Genomic DNA, 25,250 nt, shown 5'->3' with positions numbered 1-25,250 from the left:
GTCTTCAAGTAGTCTATATATTTGTTTCTCCATTCCCAAGTTAAACTCGTTGATTTCACTTTGGCGTGACCTTTTTCTATCAGTGAATTCATTAGTTGCACTACTGCTCCCGAGCTAAATTCATCAAAATCGACCGACGACCCCAAGTTAGCCAGTGCATCGGCCTTACTTTTTTTATCTCGGGGTACATGCTGAATGGTCCATTCCCTGAATTGGTGTAGGGTTACCTACAATTTTTTCAAGTACCTCCGTATCCATTCTTCTTTTACATCGAATGTTCCGTTAACTTGATTTACGACGAGGAAGGAGTCACACTTGGCTTCGATCACTTCGTCCCCAAGGTTCTTAGCCGATTCTAGACCTGGAATCATGGCCTCATACTCGGCCTTATTGTTAGTCAGTCTCACAGTTCTAATAAACTGCCTAATTATATTTCTTGTAGGTGGTTTTAACATGATACCGAGCCCAGACCCCTTCGTATTGGAGGCATCGTCTGTGAAGAGGGTCCAGATTCCCAAAGTAGTCCTCAAGGTTAGTAGTAGTTCCCTTCCGACTTCGGGTATTAAGGCCAGCGTGAAGTCGGCCACGAAGTCTGCCAAAATTCGAGATTTTATGGCGGTTCAGGGTCGATACTCGATATCGCACCCGCTAATTTCCATGACCATGTGGCCAACCGGCCAGAGAACTCGGGCTTATGCATGATATTCCTATGTGGGTAAAAGGTTACAACACATATAGGGTGGCATTGAAAGTATGGCTTTAGCTTCCTGAAAGCGCTTAGCAAAGCGAGCATTAAATTTTCCATGCAATCACTCTACCATCTTGCATCAACACCGCGACGAGGCCAACACGCGACGTATCACAATACACAGTGTAAGACCCCGAACCCATAGGAAATACCAACACTGAGGTTGTAGTCAATGTAGTCTTGAGCTTTTGAAAGCTCTTCTCACACTCCTCGATCCATCCAAATGGAGCACCCTTATGGGTCAATCTGGTCATAGGTGCAGCAATAGATGAGAAACCCTCTACGAATCGATGGTAATACCCTGCCAAACCAAGAAAAGTATATATATCGGTAGCTGAACACGGCTTGGGCCAACTCTGTACTACTTCAATCTTCTTTGGATCTACCTTGATCCCCTCACTCGACACTACATGACCCAAAAATACCACCGACTCAAGATAGAATTGACACTTTGAAAATTTTGCGTACAACTTCTTTTCTCTCAAGGTCTGGAGCACGGTCCTCAGGTGCTGCTCATTATCCTCCCAGCTCCGGGAGTACACAAAGATGTCGTCAATAAACACAATGATGAATGAATCAAGATAGGGTTGGAATACGTTGTTCATCAATTGAATGAATGTTGCTGGGGCATTGGTCAGCCCAAATGACATCACAAGGAACTCGTAATGACCATACCGAGTCCTGAAGGCAGTTTTCGGAATATCTAGCTCCCAAATCTTCAACCGATGATAGCCTAACCACAAATCAATCTATGGGAACACTCTGGCGCTCAGTAGCTGATTAAATAGGTCATCAATGTGTGGCAATGGATACCTATTCTTCACTGTAACCTTGTTCAATTGCCAATAATCAATACACATGCGCATAGAACCAACTTTCTTCTTTGTAAACAAGACTTGAGCACCATAAGGTGACACACTGGGCCAATTGAAGCCCTTATCAAGCAACTCTTGCAACTGCTCCTTTAACTTCTACAACTCTGTTGGGGCCATACGATATGGTGGAATAGCAATAGGCTGAGTGCACGATAACAAATCAATACCAAAATCTATATCCCTATCAGGCAGCATGTCTAGAAGATCCACCGCTAATACATCTGGACAATCGGTTACTACCAGAACTAACTCAATGTAAGAGTATTAATACTGGCATCTCTCGTGAAGGCTAGATATGCCTCACACCCCATCCCAACCATCCGTTATGCCTTAAGGAGAGACACCACCCTTCTAGGAATATGATCCAAGGTATCCCTCTGTTATAACCACAGTAAACCTGGCATAGCCAACGTCACTGTCTTGGCATGACAATCCAAAATAGCATGATAGGGTGACAACTAGTCCACGCCCAAAATAACATAATAACCTGCCATACCGAGCAACAATAGATCGTCTCTGATCTTAAAACCTCCAAGAATAACCAAACATGACTGATACACACGGTCAACAACAATGGAATCTCCCACATTCATGGACACATAGACAGGAGAACTCAAGAAAGCACGGGATATACCCAAATATAGAGCAATGTAGGATGATACATAGGAATAAGTGGAGCATGGATCAAATAATACTGATGCATCTCTATGACAAACCGAAACAATACTTGTGATAACTGAGTCGGATGCAACCGCCTCCGTCCTAGTAGGAAGAGAATAACATCTGTTCTTGCCTCTTCCTCTATGGTGACCTCCACTATTACACCCCATGTTTTCGTACGTAAGCATCTTGAGTTAGCAGCTATTGTTCATGCCTTGAAGATTTGGCGGCACTATTTGTACGGCATCCTTTGTGAGGTCTATACCGACCAGCAGAGTCTACAGCATCTGTTCAAACAGAAGGATATTAACTTGCATCAGCGGAGATGGTTAGAGTTGCTTAAGGACTATAATATCACCATTCTGTATCATCCTGGGAAAATGGTGCCTGATGCCTTGAGTCGTAAGGCGGAGAGCTTGGGAAGTTTAGCATATCTACCGGCAGCAGAGAGGCCATTAGCATTGGATGTATATGCCTTGGCCAACCAGTGTGTTAGATCAGATGTTTAGGAGCCGAGTTGAGTTTTGGCATGTGTTGTTTCTCGGTCTTCTCTATATGATCATATCATAGAGCGTCAGTATGACGACCCCCATCTATTTTTCCTCAAGGACACGGTTCATCACGGTGATGCCAAGGAGGTCACTATTGGGGATGATGGTGTGTTACGAATGCAAGGTAGGCTATGTGTGCCCAATGTAGATGGCTTGCATTAGTTGATTCTTTAGGAGGCCCACAGTTTGGGATACTCCATTCATCTGGGTGCCGCTAAGATGTATCAGGACTTGAGGCAACACTATTAGTGGAGGAGGATGAAGAAAGACAATGTGGAGTATGAACATCAACGACGAGGTGGATTGCTTCAGAGGCTAGAGATTCCAGAGTGGAAATAGGAGCGGGTTACTATGGATTTTGTTGTTGGGCTCCCACGGACTCAGAACAAGTTCGATGCGGTATGGGTGATTATGGATAGGTTGACCAAGTCAGCTCATTTCTTTCCAGTGGTGACTACTTATTCTTCGGAGCTACTGGCTCAGGTCTATATTCGCGAGATCCTAAGACTTCATGGCATGCCAGTATCTATCATCTCTGGTCGGGGAACACCACTTACATTGTAGTTCCGGAGGGCCACAAACGGGAGTTAGGCACACGGGTTGAGTTGAGTACATCATTTTATCTTCATATGGACAGACAGTCCGAGCACACTATTCAGATATTTGAGGATATGTTCCATGCATATGTGATGGAGATTAGGGTTTCTTGGGATCAATTTATACCGGTTGTGGAGTTTGCCTACAACAACAACTACCAGTAGAGCATTCAGATGGCTCCTTATGAGGCCTTGTATGGAAGGCGGTGTCAGACTCTAAGAAGGTGATTTTAGACTTAGGAGTGTGTCCGGATGTTGATTTGGAGGTCCGTAGTTCATTTTTGCGTGAATTGGAGAAAGTAGAAAGTTGAAGGTTGGAAAGTTTGACCGGATGTTGACCTTATTGATATCGGAGTCGTATTCCGATTTCGGAAGTTGGAATATGTCCATCATGTCATTGATGACTTGTGTGTAAAATTTTAAGTTAATCGGAGTATTTTTGGTATGAATCGGCATTAGTTTCGGATGTTCAGAGTTTTCTAGGCTTCAATTGGTTTTTTATGTAATTTTTAGCCTCAAGTAGGTCCGTCATGTGTTTTGGAACTTGTTGGTGTATTTGGACTGTATCCCGTGGGCCACTAGGTGTGATTCGGATTTAATTCGGAACAAAATTTTAGCTTGTTCATGTTGTTGAAGTCCCAGTCCTGCTGGTGTCATCGCACCTGCGGAGGGATTGACCACAGGTGCGAAACTGCAGCTGCGGAAGGTGAAGCGCAGAAGCAAAAAGGAGAGCCCAGGGAAGGGCTCGCAGGTGCGGACACCTAGGCACAGGTGCGCTCAGCAGAAGCAAAATTTCGGAAGGGCCTTTGGGTAGGACCGCAGATGCGGTCGTTTCTCCGCAGAAGCGGGCTCACAGGTGCGATACATTGTCCGTAGAACCGGTACCCCTGGAGTTAAGTGGAAACTGCACTTGCGTTGCTTTTTCCGCAGGTGCGGCGTCGTAGGTGCGGCTAAAAGGCCGCAGATGCGGATTCCCTGGGCAGAAAAGGGTTCTTCGAGGGCTTGAGTTTCATAATTCATTTTTGGACCCATAGAGCTCGGTTTGTGGCAATTTTTTGAGAGTTTTTCGAGGAAACCTTTGGGGTAAGAAATCCTAACTCGATTTTGGTTAAATTACATGATCTATTGTTAATTGCATCATTTTATCAGTGATTTGAGTAGGAAATTTGAGGAAAATTTTTTAATACTTCTTATGCTAAAATTTGGTGATTTAAAAGGAGATTTGAGGTCGGATTTGAGTAATTCTTTAATGGTTGGACTCGTAATCGAATGGGTGTTCGAGTTTTGTAATTTTGGTTAGGTCCGAGACGCATGCCCAGGTTAACTTTTTGAGTTGACTTTTTATTTCTTTGCAGATATCGTAATTTCATTGTTTGAAATAGTTTATATTTATAGTATGAAATTGTTTTGACTAGATTCGAGCCGTTCGGAGTTGGATAGTCGAGGGAAAGGCCAACTAGTGGATTGAATTAGCGTAATTTGAGGTCAATGTCTTGCTTAACTTTGTGTGGGGGAATTACCCCTTAGGATTGGTGTTGTTTATTATGACTGTGATGTGTGAAAGCCGTGTACGCAAGGTGACGAGTTTGTGCACGGGCTAAATGTTGAAATTTACCGGTTTTAGCTATGTAGATTCCTTTCATGCCTCTATCTTCACATGCTCTACTTGTCTTATCTCTTACTTGTTAATTGCCCAACATGTTTAGTTGGAGTTGCTATTGTTTTCTCTATTCGTTATTCATTACTTATCTGTGAATTCTTTACTTGAAGTTGTTAGTCTTGGAATCTCTTGTTTATGAGACCATATTGAGTTATAAAGGTCGTGATTCACATTGAGGCAAAGTGTTAAGTTGTGAGATACTCTTCTATTAAGTTATTCACTTACGATTGTTATTGTTGAGACTCTTGTGTATATTGTGGTTGAGCCATGGGATCTTTATTGTGAAAACACTGCTATTGTTGATTTCTATTGCAAGTTGTGATATTGGACACTTAAGGAGCGATTTGTGATATGTTGTGATATTATACGCATGCGGTGGTATAAGGTTTTCGGGTTGAAATGCATGCCTGAGATAAGGTGGGCTTGATACGCATGGCTAGCAGGGGAACTACTAGAAGTCATGCAGTGTGATAAGGTGGGCTAAAACGCGGGATGCTCTTTCGGGAAAATGATTTTCAAAACTAAATGCAAGGCTCCCGTGGTGATATAAGGAAAGATTGTGAATTATTCTTGTGATTTGAGATTACGAGGCGTTACCTCGATAGTGACTCTTGTTGGTATTTCTCTATTTTTTCACTTGTCTTTGGTTGTTTTGTTCCTTAGCATATCATTCCTTGTTTTCTCCGTGTTGCTTTATTTGATTTAGTTCCTTGTAGCTAACCTTGATATGTTATTTGTTCTTTCAATATCATTGCTATTATTACTACACTGCCATACAGTTATACAATTTTTCTTACTCATTTCAGTAGGGCCTTGACCTGACCCCGTTACTACTCTACCAAGGTTAGGCTTGGCACTTATTGGGTACTGTTGCGGTGTACTCATGCTACGCTTCTGTACATCTTTTTGTGCAAATCTAGGTACCTCTTATCAGCCCAGGTATTAGCGAGAGCTCAGATGCGGAAACTTCAAGGTATACATTCTGGCATTCGCAAGCCTCAGAGTCCTCCTCTAACTAGATTTCTTTATTTAATTATTCTTTTATAGACATTGATGTATAGGATTATTCAGTACTACTAATTAGAGCTTGTGACTTGTATTCGCCTGATCTTGGGAGTTGTATATGCTGAGTTGCAGAGCTTATTTTATATAGGTTCTTAGTTTTGAGACTTTAAGGAAGAAAACAAAATTCAATACCAAGGAGTTGTATAAGCTTTGGTAATATTTTCAATTTCAGCAATACCCCGGTGCTTCCTTCATTACTTAAGATCGTGTTTAGTTGAGTTTGTTTTGGTTTTTATATATATTATTTTTATCCGATGTATGTGAATGTAAATGTGTGTGACTACATATTATATGTTGGCAAGAGTCTCGCGCTTCCCTTCTCTGTTGAAGGTGGGTGGGGTTGATTTGTTCTTAATATATTTATAAATAAATATATATTTGATGTATGTGAACATAAATATATTGCTTTTTGTATGTTTTATGTGTAGAAGTTTAGATAAGACGATTATTCATTGAAAGACAACGCACAAACAAATTAATATGAGAAATCATTATCTTTTGCGTATGAAGATGTAAGTTTTGCCTTTTATGTTTGTGTCTTTGGTTCTTGCAGAAATTTTAGGGAATGTTGCAAGTAAACTTTGATGGCGATAGGTAGAGAAAATTTCAATAGTTTGGAGTTGATCACGATCTTTGATTGCCAAAATCGTGTATTCGGCTTTTTTATAAGTTTGATTTCCTATCATAAAAATGTATATATACCTTTGTGGCCCTTTTTGAATCTTCAAGCTGTTATATATGCAATTTGTTTGTGATTCTTTTGACTTTTTTAGATTTTCATCGTATGGCTAGGGGCGACTCTGAGAAAGCACACCTTACTATGGCTCTCGGAAACATTAAGCTAAGCATATTCAGATTTTTAGAAACAATGGGTAAGAGTGTACAATGAAAACCAATAAACCGCATCAAATCGATAATCCGAATCAAATCGAATAAAAAAACCAGATTATGGTTTGGTTTAATTTGGCTTGATGTTGGAAAAAGATTGACCATAATTGATTTGGTTTGGTTTTAACTAACAAATGTCAAACCAAAACCAAACCAACCCGATAGTATATTTATACTATTTTTAAAATATTTTTTTGCATATAAATATTTATTGCAATATAATTTATAAATATTTCTTAAACTTTTTCATATTTTTATCTTTTAAAGTATTATTTCAAGTTTGGACTTACCATTCTTGAATGGTAAATAAATTTTATAGCCTCTAAATGTAGTAACTCAAACAAAGTTCAAATCAATACTAATGTTAACAAAATAAATTCAATTCAACACTAGGAATGACAATAGTGTTGGTGTAATGATCCGCCTGATCGTTTTGAGAATTTGCATTCTGTTCGGCTGTTTGAAGTCTTGAGTAGCTTCAGATGATATATTATGACTTGTGTGAATCGCCGGTTTTGATTTTTAGGTGCCTCGGATGGATTTGGAAGAATGAATCTCATGTTAGAAGCTTTAAGTTGGAAGCATTGACCAAGACTTTTGTGTATTTTGCCTTGGATCAGAGTTTTGATGGTTCCGGTAGGTCCGGATGGCGATTTTGGATTTGGTCATATGCTCGGAATTTCATTTAGATGTTTCTAGAAGGTTTCAGCACTATTTGGCAAAAGTTATAAATTTGAAGGTTTAGAATATTCATAAGTTTGACCGGAAGTTGACTTTGATGATAACAGGTTTGAATTTTAGTTTCAGAAGTTGGAATAACTTCGTTATGTCATTTGAAACTTTTGTGCAAAATTTAAGGTCATTCCGAGTTGATTTGACATGGTTCGGCACGAGTTTTGGAAGTTGGAAGTTCAAAAGTTCATTAAGTTTGATTTGAGGTGCGATCAATAGGTTTGATGTTGTTATGTGTTATTTGAGGCCTCGAGTAGGTCCGCGTTATATTTTGGGTCTTGTTTGTACGCTCAGACGGGGTCTCGAGGGGCTCGGGTGACTTTCGGACGTGGTTCGGATCATTTCGAATGGCTTTTGCATTGCTGATTGCTGGTGTCTCTACGAAGCATCGCGATCCCAGAGCTAGGCTCACGATTGCATAGAGTAAATCTGGACAAGGCTTTGTTATCTCTTCGCATTCGCGAGTGTCAAGTCGCGTTCGCGGAGGCTGTGGAACTTAACCATCGCATTCGCATTGGGGAGGCCACGTTCGCGCTGGTATTGAGAGCTGGAGAATTTGCGTTCGCGTAATGTGGCATCTGTGGGTATCACATTAGCATGACGTTTATCGCGAACGCGAAGGGAATTATTTCGCGGTGCATTTTTTTGTTCATCATGAATGCGATGGTCTTTTTGCGTTCGCGAAGGGTATTGCTGGAGCAGTGTTATAAAGTACTCTATTTCGAATGTTTCAAGAATTTTAATCATGTTTTGAGCTATGAAGCTCAGATTTGGGCAACTTTGGAGGCATGGATTAGGGTAAGTGTTTTCTAATTACCCCACCCCCTAAAAGAGAAATTGGCGGTTTTTGTCTAAACTTTCGTAAAGTGAATTTTGAGTTTTGAACATTGAATATGAGTCAAATTTGAGTAAAATTAGTATGGTTGGACTCGTAATTGAATGGGTTGTCGGATTTTGTGAGTGTTCTCGGGTTCCGACTTGCGGGCCCGAGTTTGACTTTTTGGTTGACATTTAGTAAATGTATAAAGATTTGACCTTTATCGTTTTGGTTTGCTTCCTATGACATTATTTGATGATTTTGAGTTGTTTTTGGCTAGTTTCAAGCCATTCGGAGGATGATTTGAGCGGCATGGTGCTCCTAGTGTATCAATTTGGCTTGTTTGAGGTATTTGTCTTGCATAACCTTATTGGGGGAAATTTTCCTACTACATGATATTGTTTGCTACATGCGGGGGTGATGCATATATGAGGTGACAAGCGTATATACATGTGCCAGGGTTAATCATGCTCGGAGGTAAATTATATGATTATTTGTGCCTTGTAGAATTATGTGACCTTCTCGTTTCATGTCTTACTGACTTCTAGATTACTAAGACTATGAAGTTAAATGTTAGAAACCACGATTTAGCTTATTATAATTTTGTGAAATTATTGAGGTGCTAAATTCGGTCGTCAATATACTTAATCAAAAATACATCATTACTATTATTCTTGAGATATTGAATTTTATACTTGAGTTGAAGATCATTTTTGAGACTTGTTGAAATACTTGAACAATAAGGTTCTTGAGGTGTGTTGAATTTATATTGGCTTGAAAGCTGTGATTTATGTTCATTTGGAATATTCGAGTAATCACTCTCCTTGATGTTATTCATGCTTCTGACTGAATCCTTCTAACTTAACCAAGCTACGTAGGCCACCAAAAACCTAAGAGCATTGCCACGAAATACCTGTAGAAACTCATTACCTCATAAGCACCCAAAGAACTAATCATACCCATTACCATGCCGATCCAACCTACTACCAAGCTATCTTATCTATCTTAGTTCCGTCTGAATTATCTTCAAATCGATACTTCTCGTCGCCATAACACCACAAATCCTCAACCCAGACTCACCAAACGAGACCCAAGCATAAAACCACAGCGCCCTAAGTCTCAAAAGCCGCTGAATACTCTCGTAAATATCCCCAAAAGTACCACATTCAAAGTACTTACCCTGAAAAGACATTCTGCGAACCTAAAGCCATTACCTTCACCTTCCTGATACCGATATGTAGAATCCATACCGATATAAAAATGCCACAAGTATTGACACCCTCCAATATAAACCACAGTTTCTAGCCAAATACACATCCTCAAGATCCCCCAATTGTTACATATAAATCTTGAATCCATTAGAACCGTTCTCGGGAGTCATCCACTCTGCTCAAGTTTCAATTAAACTGATAAAACGAGTCGAACGACCTGTTCCCCATTAGTACAACAACACCTAAGGAAGTGACCCATTCTTCTAAGCTGCCGGGTGATTTCCTTCTCCATACCTGTTACATCCCTTACAACAACAACTAATTCATCCAACGTTTCTCATATAACCATAAAGCATAACACAACCCTTATCCAAAATTTCCTTTACTTGAATCATCCTCGATCTCAACCTCTGCAAGCTACAAGTGATTCACCAGTATGCCTCAAATTGAAGCCAATACAACATATAACCGTGCAATCAACTGATCAATAGCAAACTCCCCCACTTGGCTCAAAGCCATAGATCAAAACACACAAAAACACACAATGCCCATACTTTATTATTGCCATAATACCATAGTCAGATTCAACTAAATCCTTCATAAGCTCATGCAACACAAACCATCCAGTATTTCAAATCATCTGCATTCTCGCATTCACCCCCGTAACAGTCAAGCCCACTCTCATATGCGATCCAAACTCAAATTGCAACACGTATATTTCTCTGGTAAAAAGGACTCCAAACAAACAACATAGGGATTACACAAACCTCAGAACACCCCGCATGAGATAACCAACCTTCTTAGCCTCACACTGGTATCTGTCTATACTCCTCCATAATCATAACTATCACGCAATCACTTAATCCCCCTGAGTCTGAACTCATAACACAACATGAATATCTACCTCACCCCACAACTCAACTATATGAGAGGTCCTTCAACACACCCATAGCTTGAGGCCATACGCCAACTCAAGACAGAAGTCAACACCCTATAGTCCTTGCTACATCTCCAGCAACTCTTCTTGCCACATTCAAGCAATCTGAACACATCTCGCAATCAAATCATACTCACCCCATAGTCATCCAGTCATAAATCCCACCATTAAGGACAGAAACGACATATAAGTCCAAAATGCACATGCTCACACTATCAAAATCTCAGTACTCAAGCCACAGACAAAACCCGGCCTTAAGTCCTCCAGACCGGCCCATCATCAACATGCCAAAATCACATCTCGCACCTCAACCATGGAACTCACAAGATGTCAATGCACAATTGATACGGAGAGCTCATATGCGCATACAAATGCGTGGAAGGAATTCAAAGAGTTACACTTCAAGCTGAATCAATACCGCATGATAAGAATTAAAGAATATGAAGTTTCCTAAGGGTTCTGCAGCCTCTCGAAGATAAGTATAGTCGTCTCTATACCGATCCGCAAGAGTCTACTGAACCTACTCATGACTCGTGAGACCTATGTAACCTAGGCTCTGATACCAACTTGTCACGACCCAAATCTACCATGTCGTGATGGCACCTATCGTGGTACTAGGCAAGCCGACACATTACCAAAACCAATTAATATTTTCATTCTTAAGATAAAATCAAAGCAACTTAACAATAAACCTTCATAAAGTGTTTAAATCAAAACAACAGTACGGAAAGAAAGCCCGACATCGGGGTGTCACTAATCATGAGCATCTAATAAGAACCGTCTGATAATACTAAGACTAAAACAATCGAGAAACCAACTAATAACATCTATTGGAAGATAGGAGGGAGAAGAGTAGGGATATGATCACCATGCAGCCACCTTGCTAACTCCAACAGATAAGCAACGGATGAAATCAACACTAACAAGCACGTCCAGCAATCCCCTGGATCTGCACACAAGGTGCAGGGAGTAATGTGAGTACGCCAACTCAGTAAGTAATAAAAGTTAATAAAGACTGAGCAGTAGTGACGAGCAATAAAACATATACGGTCCATATCATGAAATCTCAGTAAAACACAGCATGTTTTTAAATCAGGGTTTTGAATCAACCCAGCTCTTTTAAATCCAGTTTCAAAAAAAACGTTTAAAACATCCTTCAACAGTTTCCAAACAAGTGATAAAATAATGAGTAAAAATGATGAAAACATAAACAGCCCCTCGGTTAAAACTTACTCGTATACAGCCCCTCGAGCAAACATGAATCACAAACAGCCCCTCGAGCAACCATCGTTGTCACTCATATACAGCCCCTTGGGCATACCTCACAATCACACGTAAACAGCCCCTCGGGCAAAACATGAATCAAGAACAACCCCTCGGGGAAAACATCATATCACTCACTCAGGGTACCCACGCTCACTGGGGGGTGAAGACTCCGGAGGGGTCCTACAGCCAAGCGCTATAATCCGCACGAAAAACTCACGTGCCATAGTCTCAATATCTCACAATTAGGCACTCGGCCTCACTCAGTCATGAAATAGTAGAAACATATTGCGGCATGTAGCCCGATCCCACAAATATCCTCACAAAAACAGGCCCTCGGCCTAACTCAGTGATAAACCTCTCAAGCCACTGGGGCTATCAGTACAAATAGGGTGCTCAGCCCAAAATAACATTTTATATGCATCAAAACATGTAATAAAGACTGAGTTATGAAATCAGTAAACATAACATGACTGAGTATAGATTTTTAAGTCAAAATAGTGAGAGGATAATAAGAAAAGGCCCTTAAGGGTCCAAACAGCTTTGGCACGAGGCCCAAATATGGCATTCAGCCAAAATTTATAGGAATTCTTTCTAACACACAGAAATATCATATAGTTTCAGTCAAATACGCAACTTAATAGTTGCTACGAGACGGACCAAGTCACAATCCCCAACGGTGTACGCCCACACGCCCGTCACCAAGCATGTGTGTCACCTCAAAGTAGTAAAATAATGTGCAATCTAGCGTTTCATACCCTCAAGACTAGATTTACAATCATTACTTACCTCAAACCGGTCAAATCCCTACTCCGCGATGCCCTTGCCTCTGGAATCGGCCTTCCAAACGTCCCGAATCTAACCAAAGCAATAAAATGTACTCAATATAGGCCAGGCAACCAATTCCATACGAAAAAATATCAGTTTAGATCAAAATCCTCGAAATCCGACAAAAATCACAAAACTAGAAGGCTCTTTCACTCACGAGTCTATACATACCAAATTAATCAAAATCCAACCTCAGATGGTCCCTCAAATCCTCAAATCAAACTCTCCAATTTCCAAGACCTAACCCCTCAATTTCATCCCTAATTTCTTTTAATTACATGCTTAAACAACTGAAAATCACCAAAATCACGAGTATTGAGTTCAAGTAGCTTACCTCCACGAAAACCCCCTTGATTCAGTCTTCAAAATCCTCCAAAAAGCTCCAAGTCCGAACAAGAATGGTGGAAAATAACCCAAATTTCGCGAAGTCTCCAATTTATAGGTTCTGCCCAGCAAAATCGTATCTGCAGTCCCATTCGCATCTGCGGGACCGCTCCTACGAAAACCATCCCGCTTCTGCAGAATTTCATTAAAAGCCCACTTCCGCTTCTGCGATATCCTGACCGCATCTGCAGTCATCGCAAATGTGGGGACCAAGCCGCACCTACGATCCCATCTGCGCATCTGTGCCTCATACAGGATTCTGCGGACCTTGCACCTGCGGTTCCCACTCCGCAGGTGTGGTTAAGATAGAATCAGCAGCTTCAGCTGCATTACCAATTTCCAAACTCTCCGTTAACTATCCGAAATCATCCCAAGTCCCTCAGGACCTTAACCAAAATACCAACACGTCGTATATCAATATTCAAACTTAGTTGAACCTTCGGAATACTCAAAACAACATCAAAACACCGAATGATCCTCGGATTCAAGCCTAAGAACTCCTAAACTTTTGATTCCGCAAACGATGCCGAAACCTACCAAACCTCGTCCGAGTGACCTGAAATTTTGCAGACATATCATGAATGACACTGCGGACCTATTCCAACTTCCGGAATTCCATTCAACCCAGATATCAAAATTTCCACTACCGACCGAGAAACGCCAAATTTCCAATTTTGCCAATTCAAGCCTAATTCTATCACGGACCTCCAAATAACATTTTTGACGCGCTCGCAAGTCCAAAATAACCTAACGGAGCTAACCAAATCATAAAAATCCAAATCCGAGATCGAATACTAAAAAGTGAAAACTTAGTCAAACCATTCAAATTTAAAGCTTCAAGCTGAGAATCATTAACCTGAAAACCAAAACCGACAATTTACATAAGTCATCATAAATCATACGGGGCTAGTCATGCCCGAGAAATGGCAAGCGATGTGAAAATGCTCAAAACAACCGGTCGGGTCGTTACATCCTCCCCCACTTAAACATACGTTCGTCCTCGAACGTGCCCAGAGTTGTTCCGAAAACCATCAAATCATTGTATAACCTTACCATGCACATACCCGGGGGTGATCCCACATCACTCTACCCCATATAGGTCTGATAACACAACATAACTGGGATTTTCACAATTCACCCTAGCCCATAACCTTAGAACCAAATTTCCACTTCCGAAATTATCTATTAGATCAGAATCTCAAATCTACACACTGAATAAGTCTGAACACGCTGTATCAAGCCATAACCGCATTTGAAGATGAAATAACATGATATACCACACAACTCAAACACTCATAACGATAACTTCTAATCACAGCAGCTGCTTAAACAACCCAATACTAGTAATAAACCTATTATCAAACAAAGCCTCATTCCAACACTTTTGTATACTGCTAATGATGAAAGAAACACGCATAAATCATAATCATTCCTCCGATCAACCAATCATGGAGTTGCCTCTCCGTTGGCAAGGACCGTAGTAAATTTCTAAGCTGAATTCTGATATTATCCTTCCAACATGCTGAAATCGAATCCGATAGTATTCATTCTAGGTTCAATGACCCCATCTTATCCAGCACGACTACCCTGGTTACTTGACACATCAATACGATCTAAAGCCACAATCCGTGTACCAAAAAGCAACAATCCAAATGTACTCAAATATGGAAAATAACTCAAATAAGAGAGTTGTAACGCAAGCTCACCAGTACCACCTCAACACGATGCTAAGAACCCATCACACACTGTAGAACCAGAACACACGAATCTAACCCGAGGGATCATATCCCAACATAACTTCACTGCAATGCGCGACCCTATCCAAAGTCTGATCCACATGAAACACCTCAAGTCACCATGCTCAAAATCAATAACCACGCGCAATTTGATGTCTAGTACCAAAAGTGAATCACTATAACCACAGACACACAAGTGACATAACACCACACGAAACTTGAAAGAACATAACCAATACGCCATCCACCAAGCAATACCCAATACTCTTCCCGCCCAAATTTCGCTATAAGACCCCAATAGAACCGCACCAGATGTGCATATAATCAACAATCACAACACCTCGTAACATAGAAGGGTAACTCGTAATCACTATAAAACAAGAATATGCTCAATAACAACCGAACGGCACATCCCTCAACCATAGCAATTCGGAGTCAACAAATTCGACCCGGTGCAGAACACATATCCATACAAGCTTACCAATAAACCCTAATCAACTCTGTTCACCCACAACAATTAAATACCCTTCGAAAGTCTACAATGACTGAATAACAACACATACTAACCTCTGGCCAACCTTGGCTACTTTTTACAGTTCACAACCAAGAAACAATCTACTCACGAGAACTCTCAGTCTCCCAATCCATAGAACATACGAATCACCATCTCTGATCTCGACTCCACCGCCTGAATATTCACACTTCGCCAATTACACGATCATCCCATGAAGAATACTTCTAAACTTCTTCTGTGCCACAAGGCAAAATTTGAACTCCAGCAATCGATCAAACAAGAGAGTGCCACAATACCAAAGAAGTATCCATAACTCAAACACGTTGCCCCTTTCTAAATGTATACTCTCATCCCGCCATACCAATTAGTAATATCATTTACCTAGTCATCTGAACTGTCCATGCTGCCTAAGAAATTATGACATTCCTTTCAGAACTGAACCGTGACCATACACATGCAAATCACAATCTTACACAACATACCGCATATACAATGCCATCCTATGATAAATGTGAGAACTTCATAATCCACTCTGAGCCAAGAGAAACTACATACTCAACTAGCCAAGAACTTTCCATTTGATCCCATCTATAAGAAAATCACTATACATCTCATATTCCTCACGCTAGCAGAAAATATATATCTCTAACCGTGGTAGGAACCATCAAGAACTTTTCGAACACCATTGGCACGAAACTGAACTGTCAGGACAAAATACTTCTAACTCAACCAAGGTACGTAGGCCACCAAAAACACATGAGCATTGCCATGAAATACCTATAGAAACTCATTACCTCATAAGCACCCAAAGAACTAATCATACCTATTACCATGCCGATCCAACCTACTACCAAGTTGTCCTATCTATCTGAGTTCCGTCCGAATTACCTTCAAACTGATACTTCTCCTCGCCATAACACCACAAATCCTCAACCCAGACTCACCACACGAGACCCAAGCATAAAACCACACTGCCTTAAGGCTCAGAAGCCGATGAATACTCTCGTAAATATACCCAAAAGTAACACATTCAAAATATTACCCTGAAAAGACATTTTGCGAACCTAAATCAATTACCTTTACTTTCATGATACTGATATGTAGAATCCGTAACAATATAAAAATGCCACAAGTCTTGACATCCTCCAATGTAAACCTCAGTTTCTAGCCAAATACACATCCTCAAGATCCCCCAATTGTTACATATAAATCTTGAATCCATTAGAACCATTCTTGGGAGTCATCCACTTTGCTCAGGTTTCAATTAAACTGATCAAACGAGTCAAACGACCTGTGCCCCATTAGTACAACAACACCTAAGGAAGTAACCCATTCTTCTAAGTTGCCGTGTGAATTCCCACTCCATGCCCGTTACATCCCTTACAACAATAACTAATTCATCCAACGTTTCTCATATACCCATAAAGCATAACACAACCCTTATCCGAAATTTCCTTTACTCGAATCATCCTCGATCTCAACCTTTGCAAGCCAGAACTGATTCAGTAGTATTCCTCAAACTGAATCTAATATAACATATAACTGTGCAATCAACTGATCAATAGCAGACACCCCCACTTGGCTCAAAGCCATAGATCAAAACATACAAAACTCACAATGCCCATACTCTATTACTGTCATAATACCATAGTGATATTCAACTTAATCCTTCAGAAGCTCATGCAACACAAACCATCTAGAATTTCAGATCATCTGCACTCTTACATTTACCCTCGTAACAGTCAAGCCCACTCTCATAAACGATCAAAACTCAAGTTGCAACATGTATATTTCTCTGGTAAAAAGGACTCCCAACAAAAAACATAGGGATCACAGAAACCTCAGAATACCTCGCAAGAGATAACCCACCTACTTAGCCTCAGACTGGTATCTCTCTATACTCTTTCATAATCATAATTATTACACAATCACTTAATCCCTTGAGTCCGAACTCATAGCACAACATGAAAATCTACCTCACCCCACAACTCAACTATATGGGAGGTCCTTCAACACACCCATAGCTCGAGGCCATACGCCAACTCCAGACATAAGTCAACACCTAATAGTCCTTGCTACATCTCCAGCAACTCTTCTTGCCACATTCAAACAATCTGAACACACCTCATAATCAAATAATACTCACCCCATAGTCATCTGGTCATAAATCCCACCTTAAAGGACAGAAACGGACATATAAGTCCCAAACGCACGTGCTCTCACAATCGAAATCTCAGTACTGAAGCCACAGACCAAACCCTGCCTCAAGTCCTCCAGACCGGCCAAACATCGACATGCCAAAATCACATCCTACACCTCAACCATGGAACTCACAAGTCGTCGATGCATAGCTGATACCGATGGAAGGAATTCAAAGAGTTACACTTCAAGCTGAATCAATACCGCACGATAAGAATTCAAGAATGTGTGGTTTCCTAAGGGTTCTGCAGCCTCCCAAAGATAAGTACAGACGTCTCCATACCGATCTGCAAGACTCCACTAAACCTGCTCATAACTCGTGAGACCTATGTAACCTAGGCTCTGATACTAACTTGTCACGACCCAAATCTACCATGTCGTGATGGCGCCTACCGTGGCACTAGGCAAGCCGACACATTACCAAAACCAATCAATATTTTCATTCTTATGATAAAATCAAAGCTATTTAACAATAAACCTTCGTAAAGTGTTTAAATCAAAACAACAGTGCGGAAAGAAAGTCCGTCATCGGGGTGTCACTAGTTATGAGAATCTACTAAGAACTGTCCGATAATACTAAGACCAACACAGTGGGAAAACCAACTAATAACATCTATAGGAAGATAGGAGGGAGAACAGCAGGGCTGCAATTGCCATGCAGCGACCTTGCTAACTCCAACAGATCCGCGACGGATGAAATCAACAGATACAAGCATGTCCAACCCCCTGATCTGCACACAAGGTGCAGGGAGTAATGTGAGTACGCCAACTCAGTAAGTAATAAAAGTAAATAAAGACTGAGCAGTAGTAACGAGGAATAAAACATACACGGTCCACATCATGAAATCTTAGTAGAATACAGAAGGCTTTTAAAATCAGGGTTTTGAATTGACTCAACTCATTTAAATCTAGTTTCACTAAAACCATTTAAAACATCTTTCAAAAGTTTCCAATCAAGTGAAAAAATAGTGAGTAAAAATGATGAATACATAAAAAGCCCCTCGGGCAAAACTCACTCGTATATAGCCCCTCGGGCAAACATGAAACACAAACAGCCCCTCGGGCAACCATCACTGTTACTCATATACAGCCCCTCGGGCACAACATGAATCAAGAACAGCCCCTCGGAAAAAACATCATATCACTCACTCAGGGTACCCGCACTCACTGAGTGTGTAGACTCAGGAGGGGCTCCTACAGCCCAAGCGCTATAATCCGCACGGACAACTCACGTGTTGCATGAACAACTCACGTGCCATAGTCTCAATATCTCACAATCAGGCACTTGCCTCACTCAATCATGAATCAGTAGAACCATGATGCGGCGTGCAGCTCGATCCTATAAATATCCTCATAAAAACAAGCCCTCGGCCTCGCTCAGTCATAAACCTCTCAAGCCACTCGGGATATCAGTAAAAACAAGGTGCTCAGCCCAAGATATAATTTTATGCATCAAAACGGGGTAATAAAGACTGAGTTATGAAAACAGTAAACACAGTATGAATGAGTATGGATCTTAAATCAAAACAGTGAGAGGATAATAAGAAAAGGCCCCTAAGGGTCCAAACAGCATTGGCACGAGGCCCAAATATGGCATTCAGCCCAAGTTTATAGGAATTCTTTCTAAATCGCATAAGTATCATAAGGTTTTCAGTCAAATACGCAACTTAATAGTGCTATAGGACAGACCAAATCACAATCCCCAATGGTGCATGCCCACACGCTCATCACCTAGCATGTGAGTCACCTCAAAATAGTGAAACGATGTAAAATCCTGGGTTTCATACCCTCAGGACAAGTTTACAATCATTACTCACCTCAAACCGGCCAAATCCCTACTCCGCGATGCCCATGCCTCGAGAATCAGCCTCCAAACATCCTGAATAGAACCAAACCAATACAATGTAATCAAAATAGGCCAAGGAACCAATTCCATACGAAAACTATCAATTTAGACCAAAATCTCAAATTTCACCCAAACCTGGCCCCTGGGCCCACATCTCGAAATCTGACAAAAATCACAAAACTAGAAAGCTCTTTCATGCACGAGTCTATACATACCAATTCATTAAAATCTGGCCACAAATGGTCCCTCAAATCCTCAAATAAAACTCTACAATTTCCAAGCCCTACCCCTTAATTTCATCCCTAATTTGTTTTAGTTACATGCTTAATCAACTGAAAATCACCAAAATCATGAGTATTGAGTTCAAGTAGCTTACCTCCACGAAAACCCCCTTGATTCACTCTTCAAAACCCTCCAAAAAGCTCCAAGTCCGAACAAGAATGGTGGAAAATAACCCAAATTTTGGAGTCTCCAATTTATAGGTTTTGCCCAGGAAAACCGCATCTGCGGTCCCATTCCCACATCTGCGAGACCGCTCATGCGAAAACCTTTCGGCTTCTGTGAAATTTCATTAAAAGCCCATTTCCGCTTCTGCGATATCCTGACCGCATCTGTGGTCATCGTAGATGCGAGGAACAAGTCGCACTTGCGATCTCATCTGCGCACCTGTACCTCATACACGTTTCTCCGGACCTCGCACTAGCGATTCCCACTCCGCAGGTGCGGTTAAGACAGAATCAGTAGCTTGAGCTGCATTACCAATTTCCAAACTCTTCGTTAACCATCTGAAATCATCCCGAGGCCCTCTGGACCTCAACCAAAATACCAACACGGCATATATCAACATTAAAACTTAGTCAAACCTTTGGAATAATCAAAACAACATCAAAACACCGAATCACCCTCGGATTCAAGCCTAAGAACTCCTAAACTTCCAAATTCCGCAAACGATGCCGAAACCTACCAAACCTCGTCCGAATAACCTGAAATTTTGCACACACATCACAAATGATACTACGGACCTATTCCAACTACCAAAATTCCATTCCAACCCAGATATCAACATTTCCACTGCCGATCGAGAAATGCCAAATTTCCAATTTCGCCAACTGAAGCCTAATTCTACCACGAACCTCCAAATCACATTTCGGACGCGCTCCCAAGTCCAAAATCACCTAACGCAGCTAACCAAATCATAAAAATCAAAATATAAAGCTTCAAGCTGAGAATCATTCTTCCATATATATTTCGATTAACCTGAAAACCAAAACCGATGATTTACATACGCTATGATACATCAGACGGGGCTAGTCATGCCCGAGAACTGGCGAGTGCAAATGCTCAAAATGACCGGTCGGGTCGTTACATGTTTCTTGTACTCTTTTCGATTATGTTCTAGTATTGTTCTATTTCTAGTCTACTACACATGTTACATCAGCGAGTATGTTTTGACTAAAAAGCCTCATCAGTATTTCACTGAGGTTAGACAAGATACTTACTGTGTATATGGGGTCAGTTGTACTCATACTACACTTCTGCACCTTACATGTAAATTTTGGAGCTAGAGTTGATGTGCATACCTACGTTCCGCTATAGCTGCCACTTGTCCTTGGTAGCTTTAGATTTTGCTAATATGTTTATGTAGACTTCGAACAGATGATGTATTTATTTTGTACTAGCTTTTATGAATTCTAAGTCTTAGAAGCTCATGATTTGTATTACCAGTCCTTGTGATGTTGTATGGAATATAGATATATCATTTATTGATCACTTTTGCTTTATTCGAATTGTGTTAACTATTAATTGGTCGACATAGCGGGTTAGGTTATGTGCCATCACGACTATTGGATTTTTGATCGTGACAAGTAAGTATCAGAGCACTAGGTTCGTAGGTTGTACTAGCCATGAGCAAGTGTCTTAGTAGAGACTTATGGATTGGTATGATGACATCCATACATATCTTTGAGAGGCTACAGGGCATTTAGGAAATATTTCCCTTCTTTCTATCCTTATCGTGCGGCCTTGTTTCAGCTTGAAACATACGATTTTGATTCTTCCTATTTGTTCATATGCGATGTTGTACACTCGGTATTCTCTATGCGCCTAAGATTTTTGATGTTGCGGATGGATTACGAAGGGATATAGATGCTAGATTATCATCGTGATGTGTTGTCTGGTCTTGGGAGCGGATGGAGTGATAGATCATTCAGTTGTTCATTTGTGGTACGAAGCGGATTCTTGTATCTGGTTAGTAATCACTGACTTGGGAAGACCGGCTGGTAGCCTAGTTGTTTTAATTATGGTGGGTTCATGGTAAGGTGGTTATTTGACTACATCCGGAGTTATCACCTGCGTGATGAGTTTGGATCGTGTGTATTCTATGAGGTTTTCATTCGATGGAATGAATATATTATCATTTCTGGGGAAGTTTTCTTGACTATTGCAAGGATGGGTATGCAATTGGCAAAGTCTTAGGAGTGTTCTATGACCAGTATTGCATGAGTTTTTGAAGTATTCAGCTAAATAGCAATGAGGGATCAGGGCAGCCATGAAGATATGGTACTATGGATTACTGGCGAAGTATTATATGGCTTCGAGCTAAGTGGAGGAGTTTGCTATTAACTAATGCATTGGTGTGACGACCCAAAGGGTCATCACCTGTTTCCTCATTCATTCTGTGCTTCCGAGGCCTTGAAAACCTTTTTTTTTACTTGCCTCAATTTGCGTGCGCAGTCCGGGCGCGTAGCCGGAAAGCTTTTATGTTGAAATATGTGAATTCTGTGAAAAATTTGAAGAATTTTGATATTAGTATGTTTAAGGTTGACTTCGGTCAACATTTTTGGTAAACGGACCCAGACTCGAGATTGGACGGTCCCGGAAGGTCCGTAGAAAAATATGGGACTCGGGCATGTGCCCGGAGTTGAATTCCGAGGTCTAGAGCCCGAGAAATGAATTTTTCTGTGAAATTGTTTTTCTGAAATTACTAAGGAAAATGGAAATGAAAATTAATTAAAAGACTGTGGTATCGGGCTCGTATTTTGGTTCCGACGCCTGGTACAAGTCTTAAATATGTGTTAAGCGCTTTCTGTAAGGTTTGGTCGAAATCGGACGTCGTTTGACGTGTTTCGGACCTAAATATCTAAAGTTTGAAGTTTATGAAGTTTGAAAGGAAAATGATGATTTTTAGGCTTGATCCAATGATTTTGAGGTTATTTTGGTGATTTGATCGCTCGAGTAAGTTCATAAGATGTTATTGAGTTAGGGTGTGTGATTGGTTAGGAGCCCCGAGGGCCCGGGAGTGTTTTCGGAGGTGTTCGGGGTGGTTTTGGACTTAGGATGATATCAGATTTTCTGCAATTTTTACACAGGGATTTCCTTCTTTGCGATCGCGCTCTTCCCCACGTGATCGCATAGCACTGAGTCGTCTTCCTTCGCGATCGCGTCTTGAACCACGCGATCGCGTAAGCCAAATCCATGGACCCCCAGTAGTTCTTCTACATGATCGCGTAACCCTCCACGCGATCGCGATGACTAGTCAGTGGTAGCCTTCGCGATCGCATCCCTATTTCCGCGATCGAGTGGGGCAATTTTGCCCAGCGAATTTTTAAGTTAAAAACAGAACAGTAGCACGGTATTTTTCATAAAAACACACGAAACCCTTTCTTCTCCAAGCACTTAGGCGTCCATTGAAGCTCCCTTTCATCAAAACTTCTTGGGTAAGCATTGTTCAACTTGTTTCCTTCAATTTCCTTCATTAATTAGTGAATTCCTAGCCCTAAAAACATGAAATCAAGGTAGAAATTATGGGTTTTGGGTAGAGTTAGGGTTTTGAGAATTTTGGGTGATTCAACCTCAATTTGGGGTCGAATCTTAAAACAAATTATATATTTGCACTCGTGGGGTTATGGGTGATCGCGTTTTGGTCCGAGCCTAGAGTTTGGACCATGTGGGCCCGGTGTCTAATTTTGGTATTTTTGTAATAATGCTAGATAATTTATATCTAGGCTATGAGAAGTTGCCATTGAGTCTTTATTGATATTGTTGAATTAATTATGCCTAGATATCACTGTATTGGAGGTGGAATCACGAGGTAAAGCGATAGTTGAGGATTAAGTGGATTTCAAGGCTTTGAGGTAAGTGTTTGGTTTAACCCTAGCTTGAGGGAATAGGAGTTGAGTCTTGTTGCTAATTTCTATGTGATCGAGTACGATGTATAGGCATGGTGACGAGTATCTATACATTGGTGTCTATCGTGACCGTGAGTCCTTATAATGTGATTATCATGATTTGGTTGTGAACTCCGTGTTTATTGGAGGATTTCTATATGTTGTGAATAACATGTGAACGGTAATAGGATCATTTGATTCCTGGAGCATTGGCTCGAATTGTGATACGAATATTGAAAGTATACGAAATGACTTGATTCTTTGGAGCGTTGGCTCAAAATAGTAAAGTGAATTATAAGATAAGGAAAGTAAGAAAGAGAAAGCGTTGTTGATTATTCCCTTGTCGGCACGTTTGGTTGAACTTGTTGGATTCTTTCCCTTGCCGGGATAGTTGTCAAATATTTGCTTATTTTATGCCCCTTAATTGTGACTGTTGTTTGGGAAGTCAGACTGTAAAATGATATTGAGGATCGGGTTGCGCGCCGCAACAATGATGTTGAGGATCGGGTTGCGCGCCGCAACAATAAAATATGAGGATCGGGTTGTGCGCCGCAACAATGATATATGATAAGTGATATGGGTTGGGTTGCACGCCGCAACAATGATATTGTGGAGCGGGTTGCACGCCGCAACAATGGTAATTATGGAGGGGGTTGCACGCCGCAACAATTATTGAGGCTATGTGTCTACATTTGAGTATTGATTCCTTGTTCACTGTGAACCTAAGTTGCTTTAGTTGTTACTCTGGATTATTGTTATTATTGTAACTCCCCATAGCATGTTTCCCCTCCCAGGTTGGTAATTGTTTTGTATTCGATTTCCGATGTATATCTATAACTGCACAGGTTTATGTGGTGTCCAGTCTAGCCTCGTCACTACTTCGCCGGGGTTAGGCTAGACACTTACCAGCACATGGTTTCGGTTGTGCTGATGCTACACTTCTGTGCATTTTTGCACAGGTCCAGGTTTTGAGGAACAGCAGCAGCAGTAGTTCGGAAGCAGGCGATTCATATTCACGAGGCCCGGCGTCTCTTCTCATTATTTTCTTTTAGACTGTTGCCTCCTTGTTTCGAGGCAGACAGCTGTTATATTTCTTTCAGACCTTTGTATTTAGTTTATTCTTAGTGGTTCGTGAGTAATGTGACACCAAATCTTGGGTAGAGGTTGTTTTTGACTATTCCGCGTTTTAAATTCATTATTTTAAGACAGACTTCCGCTATTGTTCTTATTAGACTTTATGTTCTATATTGATGTTATAAACTGTTAAAGATAATTATTAGTGATGGAAAGGTAATTAAGTTGGCTTACCTAGCTACCACGAGTAGGCGCCATCACGACTCTGATGGCCACCCTGGTTGGTATTGGTGTCTGGGAATGGGCGCGAAGCTTTCTTCGTGAAAAAGCTCGTCCTTGTCAATATAGGACTGTCTTTCATTCTGCTTTTACTTATTTTTCTTAATCTCTCATTTTCTAAATTTTTTCATTGTCTTTAGTACGGGCGGAGCGCTCGTTATCCTAACTTTTCCCTCTGCTGGGGCCCTCCCACCTCCTCCAAATAAATTGCACCTCCATAA

Source organism: Nicotiana attenuata, chromosome 7 (genome assembly GCF_001879085.1).
Source record: "Nicotiana attenuata strain UT chromosome 7, NIATTr2, whole genome shotgun sequence".
Classification (NCBI taxonomy): domain Eukaryota; kingdom Viridiplantae; phylum Streptophyta; class Magnoliopsida; order Solanales; family Solanaceae; genus Nicotiana; species Nicotiana attenuata.
This window is presented reverse-complemented; position numbering follows the sequence as displayed.